This window comes from Ambystoma mexicanum, chromosome 11 (assembly GCF_040938575.1).
Source record: "Ambystoma mexicanum isolate Mex_15411 chromosome 11, UKY_AmexF1_1, whole genome shotgun sequence".
NCBI lineage: Eukaryota > Metazoa > Chordata > Amphibia > Caudata > Ambystomatidae > Ambystoma > Ambystoma mexicanum.
Genome location: NC_090934.1, coordinates 1,207,292,245 through 1,207,307,000, shown reverse-complemented (window position 1 = coordinate 1,207,307,000; position 14,756 = coordinate 1,207,292,245). Strand labels below are relative to the sequence as shown.

The window sequence follows — 14,756 nt, the reverse complement described above, 5'->3', positions numbered from 1 at the left end:
TCCGAGATTATCTTATCGGGAAGACCATGTAGCTTGAATATATCTCGAGAGAAAACCTCCGCCATCTTAGCAGCAGTGGGCAGACCAGGAAGGGGAGAAAAATGAGCCAACTTTGAAAAAGCGTCTACTGTGACCATGATGCAGGTACAGGATTCCGAAACAGGCAAATCAACTATGAAATCGGTCGATATAAGACCCCAAGGGCGCGTTGGAAGTTCGACCTGAGTGAGCAGACCCAATGGTTTTCCTAGGCGGTACTTGGCTCTGGCACAAATTGGACAAGTGTTGACATACTCGTATGTCTCCTTTCTAGCATTTGGCCAAAGAAATGTTCTAGAGAGAAGTTCCAAAGTACTCTCAGGTCCTCTATGGCCGGCCGAGCGAGAGTCGTGACTCCACTTTAGAATTCTCGAACGAAGAGGACCCGTGGGGATGTAAAATTTCTGTTTGTAGAATAACCAGTCACCTCTTTGTTGAAAAGGAGAGGTGTTACGTAGGGGTATTTGAAGTCTTTCCTGAGTGAGGGCAGTCTTCACTTCTTTGAGGAAAGAACCAACCAAGGCCAGAATTTGGTTGCGTTTGAACATGGATTCCCTCTTTACTTCCAGGTGTTCCTTGGTAGAGTCTTTGCGGGATAAGGCATCCGCCAGACTGTTCTGGGATCCCGGGATATACGAGACTTGGAATTCAAACTGTGCGAAGTGATGTGCCCACCTGGCCTGTCTGGAATTTGAACATTCCAATTCTTGTAATACCTTGAGGTTCTTGTGATCGGTCCTAATCAGAAAAGGATGTCTGGCTCCTAGCAGGAGATGGCGCCACTCTTCGCAGGCTAGTTTCATGGCCAGAAGTTCTTTCTCCAGTACCGAATAGTTGAGCTGGCTGGGAGAAAGGGTCTTTGACATGTAGGCTACGGGGTGTTCCGCTCCTTGGATAAACTGGAGAAGCACCGCTCCTACAGCTACCGCAGACGCGTCCGTTTCCAGAACAAAAGGTTTTGATTGATCCGGATGCTGGAGAATGGGAGCAGTACAGAACAATCTTTTGAGAAAGTTGAAGCTTTTCTCTGCTTCCTCAGACCAAAAAAAAGGAATAGCCTCCTTCTTGAGTAAGCGCGTAATCGGGTATACTACCTCTGAAAAGTCTGAAATGAATCTGCGGTAGTAGTTGGCTAGTCCTAGGAATCTCTGGACTTCTCGGACTGAAGTAGGAGCTGGCCAATCCAGAATCGCATCCACCTTGGTTTGGTCCATGGCCACCCCTTCCTCTGAAAGAATGAATCCGAGATAGTGAACTGAGGATACTGCAAATTTACACTTCCCGCTCTTGACTAGCAACTGATTTTTCTGAAGGCGAGACAGTACTTGTGTGACATGTTGAACGTGTTCCTCCTGGGTAGGGGAGAAAACCAGAATGTCATCGAGGTAGATGATGACTGAGACTGACAGCAGATCAGAGAATAGCCTGTCCATGAACCTTTGGAATATAGCCGGTGCATTCACTAGGCCGAACGGCATTACTCTGTACTCAAACAAACCGAATGGAGTTCGAAAAGCCGTCTTCCATTCGTCCCCCTCGGTGATGCGAAGCAAATGATACGCATTTCGGAGATCCAATTTTGTAAATATTCGAGCCCCTTGTACTGCCTCAATAATGTCGGTTATGAGTGGCATGGGATACCGGTCACGGATTGTAACCTTATTGAGGCCCCGGTAATCGATACAGGGTCGAAGATCAGTCGAGTCTTTTTTCTTAATGAAGAACAGGGAGGCGCCAGCAGGCGACTTCGAAGGTCTAATAAGACCGTTCTCCAAGTTGGTATCTAGATAGACTCTTAATGCCTTCTTCTCGGCCTGAGAGAGAGAGAACATGCGCCCAAATGGTACCAGTGCATTAGGTTCGAGATCGATTGCACAGTCTTCTGGTCTATGGGGAGGTAGCTGAGCGTGAAGGTTCTCTTGAAATACCCCGAAATATCTTGCACAGAAACTAGGAAGCGCGTGAATACCTATATGATCCTTGGAGAGAACTCTGATAGACTGTTGATCCGCCCTGGTATCGGGAGGAAAACAGTGTACCGAACAGTGAGTAGAGCAAAAGCTTAGTCGATTTTCCGTCCAGTCGATATACGGATTATGCCTGCGCAGCCAGGGAATGCCTAAGATTATGGGGAAATGTGCGGCTCTAATGATGTCGAACTGCAGGTTTTCTGTGTGTTGGTTGATGACCATGGAGAGTAGTTCAGTGGTATGAGTGATTAATCCGGATGACAAAGGTGTACCGTCCACTCCTTCTACCTTCTGACCCACCTTCCGTACTATCCGTGTGAGCCCCATCTTGTCTGCCCACAGAGTGTCCACGAAGTTTCCGGCCGCTCCACAATCCAATAAGGCTAATGTTTCTACCAGTCTTCCATTCAAATTCAAGGTAACAGATAGTACCATCAGTCTGGAATCCTCTTGGGATTCTGACGCTGATACCGAAAGTGTGACATAGGGACGCTGAAAAAGATCTGAATACCCCCGGCTGCCCGTCCCTATTGGCGTCGAGGGTAATCGTTTCCCACCTTCTTCTCCGGTACTTCAGAGCAGTCCTTCAGTACATGTTGATCGGAACCACAATAGGCGCACAACCCATTTTCTCTTCTTCGCCTTCTCTCCGCTGACGATAGAGGTGCTCTGGTAGCTCCGATCTGCATCGGTTCTTCGCTTGGAGTAGAGGTGAATCGTCCAGAAGGAGAGTGTGAAGGAGGGTTCATGAGATTTCCTGGTCCTCTTTGTTTCCTGCGTTCTGTCCTTCTCTCTTGGAGACGGTATTCAATGTGGAGCGCGGCAGCAAGTAAGTCTGGAAATGTGGGAGAGCGTGGAGATCTGGCTAACTCATCTTTGATCTCCTCTCTCAACCCTCTTCGGAATACAGCGTATTGTGCTTGTTCGGACCATCCTGCTCCTGCCGCCAGTGTCTTAAAAGAGGAAATATATGACAGCACATCCAGTGCACCCTGTCGTGCATCCAGCAGGTCCTCACCTGCAGTAAAAGATAGTTCAGGTCGCTCGAAAGTCTGTTTCAATAGGTTCTGGAAACCTGAGCAATCCTGTAGAATAGCATTGCTGCTCGTAACTAGCGGAGTAGCCCAGGCTAAAGCATTCCCTGTCATATTGGAGATCATGAAACCTACTCTGGCTTGATCTGTAGAGAAGGTGTGTGGTCTGAAAGTAAAATATACATTGCAGGCTTCCAGGAATTCCTTCACCCTTTTAGGTGAGCCATCAAATCTTCCTGACGAAAGAGTCATAGGAGGCAATTCCGGAGGATGTGAGGGTTCCCGGACCGCTACCATTTGCTTTAGAAGGGCATTCTCCGACTTTACCCCCTGTAATTCCAGTGACATGGCCTGAAAAGCCTTCCATAATTCTTGGACTTGTTCTTCGGCAGACATCTTGGTCCTTAATGGCGTTTCAATCTGTGATTTACGTGGCTGTGAAAGCTGTGTCTCCCCTTTCTCTTTTCTTCCCTCCACACTCTCCTCACCTGAGTCCTCAGAGTCACCGGTGTTCTGTAGGTTTCGCCGGCTCAGGTAATCCCGTTCTTTTTTAGGTAGCACTTGCCTGTCTCGGTGAGAAGCCACAGTGACCGCTGACTGGACAGCCGTCCTGGGACCCCTTGACCGGGAACAGGCCGGACAAGAAAGGGAAAAACCCACAAGTGGGAAAAAACCCTTAGGAAGTTCTGGTAAAGAGGAGTGGGACGAATCGAACTGGAAGCTGATGCGTGATCCACTGGTTAGAACTCAGGAGGGATATCCAATGCTCCAAAGAATGGTGGAAGGAACCAGGCCACGGATAAGTTGGGAGCGGTGAGAGAAAGAGAAAAGATAGAAGAGAAAACTGATGGACAGAGAAAAAAGGAAAACTGGAGAGCCGCGAGAGAAAAGAGCGGCAAAGCGAAAGGATAAAAATAGCACGCCCGCCGCCGGAGCGGCGAGTCTAGAAAGAGAAAAAACGAAGAAGAGCCGAAGGATCGGCAAGTACAAAATGCTGCAAAAAGCAAAAAACTGCCGCTGTAATCAAACAGCAAAAATAGGTAAGAGGAAAAGAACTCCTATACCAAAAATGAGGAGTGAGCAAGCAGAGGAGACCCGCTGCAAGTCGAGGCTAGCAGAGGGCAACGCTGGAGAGCGCAAAAACACGAGCCGCTGGAGTGAGCGCCAGCAACGGTTGAAACGCAGCGACTGTCGGGCTTGGATGACAGATAAACTGCCGGCAGTGCTGTGATTGGTGGTGGTAGGTACTAGATACAAAGAAAGGACTAAATGGCTCTACCTGCCGGAGAGCCTCCAACGTGGAAGGAGCCGCCATCCGCGGTAGCGGTTGCGGATGACAAGTAACAACAATCTTAACTCTGAGTCACCTACCAGTAGACGTCCTCCACGATGTCATTTTTTATGTCATTGTTGATGCCTGCTGTGATATCATATATATGGTCATTTTCTGAGCAACCAGGAAGACAGGACAATTCTTATCCCTGCCAAATTTCCTTGGTTTTGTTGTGACAAATCAGATCTTAACTAGATGTGGATCACTGAATTTCAAGGTTTTTGTTTGCTAGATCTTCTACAAGGCCCACTGGTACTGGCCTTTAGCCATGCCCACTGTCCATGTTGCACCAATTACTAAAGAAATGCCATGTCACTCTGGTCATGGCAAATATCCCCATGCATAGTAACCATATCCCAGATCCACTGACAATGGCCATGTCCACATTGGAACAATTAGGCAGAAATACTGGCCCACTGGCCATGTCCTTTGGCCATGGCCCATATCCCCGTCAATAATAAATAATCAAATCCATTCCTTCAAGGCCTTTGTCCATGGTGATTGCCCACAATGCACCAATTAGTCAAAAGGCACGCCATTCACTGGCCACGGCCTTCAGCTATGGCCAATCAGCCAAGCCTAAGGCCCCTATCCCCCGCACTATTATATAACCAGATTGCGCCGACCATGGCCTTTGGCCGTGACCACTGCACAATGTTTCACCAATACAAATTAAAACAGGATCTTCCCCTGGACGTGTCCCCGCTTTATTGCCCCTCATTTCATTTCCGCTGTAGGTTTTCCCCAAAAATTCCCATGCCAACTTAACATGGTTACCTTAACGAAGCATTACAGTCGTAGTTATTGCCTCTGTAAAGCAGTGTTTTACAATGACTGCAGTTCTAGGAAAATGCTCAAAAGGTGTCACATCCTGCCTGCCACTCTGCATGTGCACCCCTCCTCCAATCTAGCTCCCCCCCCCCCAACTCTCCATTGTGTAAATCCACCGTGATCCTCTCATATCCGCCTTCACCCGCATATTTGCAACGTCATTTTCTTCTGAGTTCCTCTTATGACATCCTCAGGTTAAGATGAAAATGATCTGCTTCAAAATGGACTCTGCAACCCTCCTCAAGCTCTCCTACTTTCCATGCTGTCCAAATTATCAACCTCTACCCTGATGTATAGCCACATTTTATCTCCTCCAAATATAATTTTGGAACTCTTTTTTCAGCTACAGGAAAGAGGGGTAGTTAGAGGGTTGGAAAGAGTGATGTCTGCTGTGATGAGCGCATCCAAAGTGTGACCAGAGTGGAAAAGAACAGTGGCTTCATCAGAAGAGTCTAGATGAATATTAAAGTCACCAAGGAAAAGAAGTTTGGGGGAGATGGTCAGGAGAGAGGAGGAGAAGTTGGCCCATTCAGAGAGAAAAAGATGGGTAGATCCAGGGGCCTATGGATAGTGGTGAGAGTGAGCGAGAGTGTAGGAGAGACACCCGGCCTACAGACGAGGCATTCAAAGGAAGAGTAATATTAAGTGGGTATAACAGTAGAAGATATCCATTCAGGGAAAACAAGGGCGACTCCACCTTCAGATCGGTTAGTCCTGGGTTTGGAGAGGATTGTGCAACCTTCAGGAAGAAGAGTGTCAAAAGCAGTGACTAGAGCTGGCATTTAACCATGTCGAGCTGGCATTGAACCACGTCTCGGTGAGAGCAAGGATATCGAGGTCAGTCTTCAAGAAGGGGACCGATGTCGGAGAAGTGTTTAACAGCAAAGTAAGAATTGAGGGTAGCTAAGTGAAGCTGGTGCCACCTTTAAAAGGTCTTCCGAGATAGGGTACACGGATGTGGTATGCCCATCGCTGGGGACAGAGGGGTGACAGGAGGGGAGGAAGTTAATGAGAGACGTCTATCCAGAAGGAGGAGGTTGGGCCGAGAGCCCTGGGCCACGATAGTGCCATTTTGATAAACATTAATGATGCACCTAGATGACAAGAAGAATGCCAAGAGAACTTCCCATCTGGTTCCACCATTAATGGCAGAGGAGGAAAAGGGAATAGGGTAGAGATCATAAGGGGAGTCCAATCATCAGGAGAGGGGACAATGAAGAGAATGTCAGTGATAGTCTGTCTGGAGAAAGCATTGACGTAGGTGCCGGCAATGGGAAGGTCTAGGTTAGAGGCCAGGGGAGCTTTCTTAAACCTTTTCCTTCCAGACTTCGGAGAGAGGTAGAATATGAGATAGAATAACAGTTAGAGTAGATGGGGAGACAGAGAGCACAATGAGTACAAGGGTGGGTGAGTAGGAGGGTATCAGGAGGAGGGACTGCACTGTGCAGGAGGAATGGGTAGCCTAACAGCCAATACAGGGGAGATGAAACAGAAATATAGTAGGTCAGGAGTCCAATGAAAAGGCTAAAGTTACATCAGACAGTAGTAACACAACATGAATGAGACAGGGGAGGAATCATGTGAAAAGGGGCTAGATTATAACACTGACACAGTAATTAAACAATACCCAGTAACAAGATTTTAAGTATTCTGCAGAAGGGCATGGTTAGAGTACAACAAGGAACCCTGATTCAAAGGAAGAGTAAATTACACATAGATTCGATTTTTCAACAGCACAATAGAAATCCAAGAGAACGCAGAATACTTTGAGCTTAAGATCATAATACATTGGGTAGGAAAACATTTGTCTGAGTCGGTGGGTGAAGATAAACCAGGTTGCAAGTCACATCAGGCCATAAGGCCGAATGCAGCAGTAAAGTACCAGGATCAGAGTTCTGCACAGCTAAATTCGGTTTTGATTCAACCAACCAAAAAGCACTCTTTGATGAGGGCAGTAATGTTATGTAGGTGAGAATAGAAAGGGTATCCTATTAGCCACAAGCAGCAAATAGCAAAATGGCAGATTTGACAATCAAAGGCTGAAGGAGAAACATAGACTTCCAACATGGGTTTAGTACATGAATACTGTATTGAAGGAATTCGTACAGTGCAGTGTAAAATAGGAAGAAGGAGGAAAGGCAGAAAGCAGTGGGTCACTTGGCCAACTCAAGGTGGCAGTGTGACATGAAAGTGACAAACAGTGAAAGCCAATGATCCGGAGGAAGAGAAGGCAGCATCAAAGTGCACTTAGGTAAAACAGTCATGAAGTTGGAAGAATCGCAGCAGTACGTCACTCAAGGTGAAAGCCTCGATGTAGAAGAGTAGGTATCAACACCAATCCGGGGCACCGGGTAAAGGTACAGCCTGGTGGGAGTCACGTGGATCAGCATGGACCAGGATGTGGCTCAGGGCAGTGTGAACATGCACGATCAAGTTGCAGCGAGGAGAGGGGCCCTGCGACTCTCTGGAGGACATAGACCACCAAACGGAGGGTGCAGGAGACAGCCTCCAAGGGGAACAAAGGAGAGGGAGCAGTACCCAGCACAGCAGGGGATTTGAGTAGAAGAACTCAAAGGCACATGGACAGTGGGGAGTAGAATAAGGCTTACCCGTGGTCCAACGTGCAGGACCATAGGTGGGCGCAATGAGGATTTGGGGTGAAACGGGCAGAGCAAGGGCCCTCCCAGGCCCGGACTGGGCCAGTCAGGGTGAGATGCTGCTGCTTCAAGGGATGACCAGGAAAAGTTTTTTGACTGATATATTTGCTAACATGCTTCATGGCACCCTTGTTAATATAATGTCAGTAGCAGGCACCAAACCCACTGAGCTATTCACTTGTAGCTGAACAAAAGCTAAGAGCATGTGATCTACTAAGACAGTAGAATGGAGATACTGCAAAAAGTGCCAGTTTCTTTAGTTATGCCAACAAGTGCATTGTCTCTGCGGTGGCGGGAAGAATTAAACCAGCCAGGAACCAGCGCTGGGGGCTTCCATGCTGAAGGTCAGCTCTCTTAGTTTAACGGTCAATCTACCCCGTCTCTGCCAGTGGATCTCAAACCTGACCAGCCATATCTCGTACTGCTTCTTATGTCGGGACACCTTCAGCCCCAGCAGTGTTCCTTAATTCTGAATTCTGGTATGCAGCGACCACCAGCGTCCCAGTCCTGGGTCCAAGTGGCATCACTTTCACGAAACCTCAGCCCTGCTCTCCACCACCACCACCTGTTCCCCACGCAGAGCTCTGCCTATGCACTTCAATTTAGCATCTTTGTCATGTCAGTACAGCGAAGCTAGCATTCCGCTCAAGGCATCCCACCTGGTCTGTGAACCCACACACGGTGCCTGTAACCCATAGACCCCTATCATGAACCCAGTGTTCGGACACACAATAATATGGAGAGCTGCACATTTCATGCTGGGTGTCCCTGCTTCGGAGGCCAACAGCCCGTGACATGCATTAGCTGTTCTTATCATCCAATGCAATGGTGCTCGGGTGTGCAACCTCTTTAACGGGGTGATCCAGATTCGAGTTAGTGAAGCACAGACCTACCCAGGTAACAGTCACGTGCTGAACCCAGGAGTTATCCACAATGTACTTGAGACCGGAATATCGTGCAAACAGGGAAATCTGCAAGGCCACAAACACGTAATGTTGCCACTCCTGCATTCACGCCATATATCTCTCACCCCCCTCCCCACTGAATGTGGAGTCGAAGTTATACGGGCTGCATTGCCAAAGAGATCCAGTCATCCGACCCCTTGGCCCTTCTGTACCCAGGTCTGCACCTGTAGCTGCCATCACCAGCATCTGCCCTCCTCCCACCCCAGAAAAGCCATATTCTGCCAACCTGCAGAACAGCTTTTTATATAAGCATGTCTCCCTCCCTCTGTACTTCACCCACTCTTCTTCCTGCAGCGCAGATTAAGTCCATTTCATTGTTTTGAAGGTGGCAGGATGGGGGCACATCAAGACACCCTTAGCCATCCCACAGGGGCCTCTACATTCCACATTAATCCCAATGTGCTCAAAAGTACAGAAGTAAGAAAACACCGAAAACCGGTATGTTCCCATAATGCACAGTTATGTTGTATTAGTATTATGTTTAATAAAAAGCCACAGCCTTTTTATTGCCATAACAAAACAAGTTTCCTGGTACTATTTTATGTATTTACTGCATAGTGTATGACCTGTAGGGTTAGAGGTTGCACAGCTTATGATTGCAGTTATGTCAGCATTAACCACTCTCTAAAAAAACGGCCATTCACAGTGAAGACAAACTGGCAGCGCCCATTGCACAGGCACGGAAGATAGTCTTACCAGACACTTCGGAGCATCCCACGCCGGGCACAGGAGTACAAAAGTAGGAAGGTCCTTGGGGGTGTCTGGTCCAGCGCTTGCCGTCGAGCGATTCAAAACCCCAGACCACAAACACGCAGTGCCCACCTTGAGATGCTACCCAGATGGCACAAATCAATGGGCACCGACTCCAGCCAGTACCCACTCCTCGGAAGCTGTAATCCACAAGAACAGACCCTACACGTGCTGCCCGATCCAGAGGAGCCACCAGACGTCGCCCCTTCCCCAGCTTCACTCCAGAGCCCCCTGGGCAGCGCTTGACCGAGTGCCCTAGGCTACCCTCTGCATCCTGGTGCCCTCATCTACTCTTGGTCCCTCCGGCCAGTGGACGTTCGTTGCCGGCTGCCCCGGCCCTTTGATGCCCTGTGGCCCCTGGGCAGGGAGAGGCTGGCACGCCTGAGCAATGGAATGAGAAGCCAGGATTCAAGGACGCGCGGCGGATCCGCTGCTGTCCTGGTGCAGTACGCCTTGCCAGATACTGCAGGCTCCTTGCCCTAGCCCGGGTACCGACAGGGAGGGAGAATGCTCCGGGTTCGCGGACGGGCCGAAGGGTCCGCGGGGGTTGAGACCTTGGCCGGTGGGTGCAACCGCGTGAAGCAGCTCCTCCTGGTTCACCTGCAGTCTGTTTGCTCTGGCACGCAGCCCTTCTCCCTGCAGCCCCCTCGGCTGCTGTTCCTGCAGCCCGTTCTCACACAAGCCCCTGCTCCCAGCCGTCCATTTGATCCTGCGGCTCCGGCCGCCAGTTCACCCTCAGACCCCACGGATGGCGGTGCTGTCCTCGCCCAGGCTCGCGCATCCGTTCTCTGACTCGGTTGGCACAGCCCTGCCTGCCTCCCGGCGTCGAGGTTCTGTTACAGGCGCCGTTAAAGGGGCCGCCGCGCCCGGCCAGGCCCAGCAGACGCTCAGCCCTGCGGTGCGTTCACTCTGTGGAGATATGCGGGACGAGGAGTTCAGAATCACAGGCGGAGGGATGGAGCGGGAAAGCCGCGCACACACCTGTCTCCTGCGATTACAGTAACGGCAGAGGCACGTGCACCAACGGCTGCACTGTCCTGATTTTGGGCTGGTCCCACCTGACAAGCGGCCACAGGTGGGCGCGCGCTGCAGAGCACAGAGACGCGCAGCAGCATTGGACGTCAGGGTCTTAACCTGCAACTGTCTGTCCTGCGTTGTGTGCAGGGAGCGGCTTGGCAATGGCTTAGGGGTCGGATCACACCTTTGAATGCACATGCCGTGGGGCAGGGTTAGTCATGGACCCTCACCCTACACGCTCCCATTTGCCACCCTAAAAGCAACAGCGTGTTGCGACCCTGCACGCAGAAATCACACGGCACTCCTGGACGGTGGGTCTGCCACGAGAACACACAGCTCGTCCACCCACCATACCCCTAAGTCTTAATGATAGTCCCTCTAACTACTTCAAACATTGCGGACCAATTTCTGTTCCTAGGGGCTGACTGGGGAATAAAATAGGACCGGGAACCAATGAAAAAGTGGCCCACAATCGCAAATGGCGTAACATTTGTTTTACAAAAGACTGTTAAAGTAGCACTTAAAGGAAGTTATATTTTAGTACAGTGTTGCAAATTGTGCATTTTAAAGAATATCCAGTAACACTTGTCAGAACTACTAACAGCACAATAAAGTACCCCAACAAACTTCCCACCTCTGGCTAAAAAAATCTGCCCTGCACTAGCAAATAGGGTCTGGACTTCGGGCATTGCCCTATTGCCATGTAGGCCAGTCTAAGCCTGCTTGTAGCCCCTAACTTTATACATGCTTGCCTCTCTGCCCTGTTGGCTCTCGTGCCAGTCCCTGTTTGTTGCGGAGACAGGGACACGGCAACAAATGCAGTTGCAGAGCGTAAGTTGAGTAGTATTGTTACTCACGCAGGGAAGGAAGGGCACACTTTGACTACACTGGGGCAAGAGAGACCATTTAATCTGTGGATTCCCTATTGTCCTCTCTCGCCCTCGAGAGTTCAGAAAGTAGGACCCCCTAAGGATACTGGGGTTCGAGCCAAAGCACACAACAGCTCCAAACTCCCCACCAATATGGGAGGGCAAAGCCGGCCTATTCTGTCTGCTTGTTGGGTGTGTTTAAAGATTTCAAATACATCGCAATGGATATTCCAATAAGACTATTTAGGCTTGCATCAATTAGTGCTCTGGTGCTTTAAGCTAACCTCATTCGCCTTTAGTTTAATATTCTTCGATAAATCATTTTTAAAAACAATGTTGGGATATGATTTTGTTTGTAGGATTTTCAATTAGGACTACAAACCGGTGTATTATTTTAATTCACTAAAGTCAAACATTTCCAAAATGTGCACTTTTCTAAATGATGAACTGAAAAAAAGTTTGGTGAACTGCAGACACGGTGCACTGGGTTTAGATCCCAGCTTCGGCTCTTGTTCACATAACGTTTTCCAAAGGGATTTTTCCATTATGAAAAACTTCTGTGAATTAGGCCCTTTTTCTTTTTTTTTTAAAGTGTCTTATCCTGGGCAACTCAGTAAACCTGTCACATTTGGTCGTCTCCAGTCTCTAAATATGTTTAAATTGTCAGTGCGTACAAGTGATGTATTTCTCAGAGTACTCTTCAAAAAACCTCACTCACAGTTTAATTTGATGTAGTGGTGCTCAACGTATAATAATAGTCACCATTGATATATCACCAACCACAACATCAATACCACTTAAAAACTATGTCCCTCTTCTATTCTCAGTCAAAGTCCCAATGTATGCACCTTCCTGCTAGCTTCTACGTTGTGTTCACTCTGTATGCTATGGTATTTGCACGTTTTTCATAGCTTGGAATCTGTTTTCTGCATCCGTGTTTGAGCACTTATATATTAATTTATGTATTGACTTTATATAGAGCCTTTATCCAAGGCACTGCACATAGTAAAACAGTACAATAGAAAGGTTTACACAAATTGATTAAAGAGCATGAAGCAAATAAAAAGCTATTCCTTCAAGCATTCCTTGAACATGTTTAGAGTGGTGCGCGCACAGATGTGTAAGAGTAAACTATTCCACATTTTAAGAGCCAGTAATTGAAAAGAACGGAACCGTGATGGAGCACACGGAGGGCGATGGGTAGTTAGGAGAAATTGAGTAGAGGAACGCAATTGTCTAGAGGGTTGATATAATGTAAACACATCAGATAAGTATAGGGGAGCAAGTCAGTGAACACATTTGAAAATAAAACAATGATAATGAAATTGAAATCTCTATGGAACTGCGACAATATATTTCGTATTAACATTTTGCCAATGTATGACTTTATTGAGGCATGGCAGGGTATTCCTTTGGAAGAACGACATTGTCGCCTGGGTAATACGGGTGTAGAACCTAGTCGACGCATACTGACTGCTTGCCCAGTTATGTCCGAATATTATCACAAGGGATATAGCAGTTTTGTTAGTTCTCCTTGTATCTTTCCTACTGACCAATTTTGGGAGAGCATATATTTCGGCTGAGTCTTTAGTAATTAGAGCTGCCTCTTTTTATGTGTGGAAAATAGTGTTCTCCCTTTTAAATAGAGAATGAGTTTGTCTCTATTTCTTATTGCGATTTTATCTAGCTAACTGATTTTCTATTTTAGTGTGTAAGCTATTACTGTAAAATCAGATGGTGTGATGTTAACTTGAATTCTTTGTATGTATTGTACTTGGTCTTAATGGTCCTGTAACGGTTTATTGAGGGGCCACCCCCAACACAGGGAGTTCCTTCCCTCCCCAAGCTAGGTGTCACATAATAAATGGTTAATGTCAGTTCTTTTATTCAGCCCTATTTCAGCCTCATATCTTGTCCCTTGGATCCCCCCCCATCCGAGCTACCAATGAGCCAAGAACCAGGCCGCTGTACAAGAGATATATTTGCATTTATTTGATTTATCGGTAATAGGAATCACAACAAACTACACACACCACCTTCTTTGTGGTTCACAATTAACTTCTTGTTACACAAATAAATCACAACAATGGGTTGGGAAAACACAAATGACAATACTTGTCTTTCTACACAGTTCCATTCAAGAAATAATCAGCACTGGTTAATGACTGAATTCCACTTACATATGCAATGCTGTGCAATTTCGATTTTCTTACACGCTTAAAAGGATAGCAGTTTAGTTTTAGACATTTAGGCAAATGCATAGGGAAATTATTAGTTCACCCACCAGGGTTTACCTCGGGCCTACCAGAATTTTATTCATGGAAGCAAAGTGATCTTTTCTTTTTAAATGTTTGCCAGTCATTTGCATGTAAAAGGATAGCAGTTTAGTTTTACACATTTAGGCAAATGCATAGGGCAATTATTATTTCACCCACACTTTTGCTTTAAAATAAGCACATGATGATTAAGCAGTTTTGTTCAGACCCCCCTACCCCTACTTTGATCTGTGTTTGGGAAGTCAGCAGAAAAATTGAAATGATTTGGAAATGTTGTATTTCAGGCACCCCTCCACTTAAAGGCCTGTGTTGGGGAAGCTGAACTGAAAGATTACCCAATTAAAGTACAGTCTATAGTTTTCAGCACACACCGAAACAAGCTTTGTTAATTTAGATTTATAACAAGATCACCTCGTGGTGTTTCACCAAGGGGAATTGATTAAATTAATATTTTTTGTTAAATAGGCTAAAGATCTACACAGTTTTGCCACCCTCCCCGGCTCACTATAAAAGGGAAATTATTTAAGGCCTGCAGATTCCCCCGCCTTTTGGTTACAAAGGGCTCAAGTTTACTTTCATTGAAAACCAATCCTCTGTTTAATGTTCAGGAAAGCCAGTTGCATTTCAGGACCCACTGGAAAGATAGGATAGGGGTTTGGTAACTCCACTTTTAAGGATGGCCCCAGCTCTTCACCATATGACCCAGTAAGCTGTTTAGCCATTCCTAGCTATAGAGACCTCCACCCAGATGCAATCTCCTTTGGTGTGTTTCCTTGCAGCTGTCAGATGGTAAGTTTTAGCAGCTACTTTCATGATGCAATTTTAGGAGCTCTCCTTTTTTCATGGTTCATCCACTTTATAAAGCAGTGATGGTACCATCAAGTTTGCAATCTTGGAGAGTACCCTGCAAGAGTTCTCGCAAATAGGATTGGACAGTTACCTTTCCCTCTTCTCCCAAATCCAGCCCCTCTCCAAGGATTGGTTTATGAGTCTGGAACAGATATATGACAACTTC

General features: G+C 47.2%; 1 protein-coding gene across 1 annotated transcript in view; it reads right to left on the bottom strand.

Annotated features, from left to right (window-relative positions):
• The window catches only part of LINGO1 (leucine rich repeat and Ig domain containing 1), a 6,683,609-nt gene extending 6,673,099 nt beyond the window's left edge, over positions 1–10,510 (bottom strand). The window contains exon 1 of the mRNA XM_069624566.1: positions 9,526–10,510. The gene's annotated coding sequence lies outside the window, so the exon portion shown is untranslated. The remainder of the gene's footprint in view (positions 1–9,525) is intronic.
• Between the last annotated feature and the right edge of the window lie 4,246 nt (positions 10,511–14,756).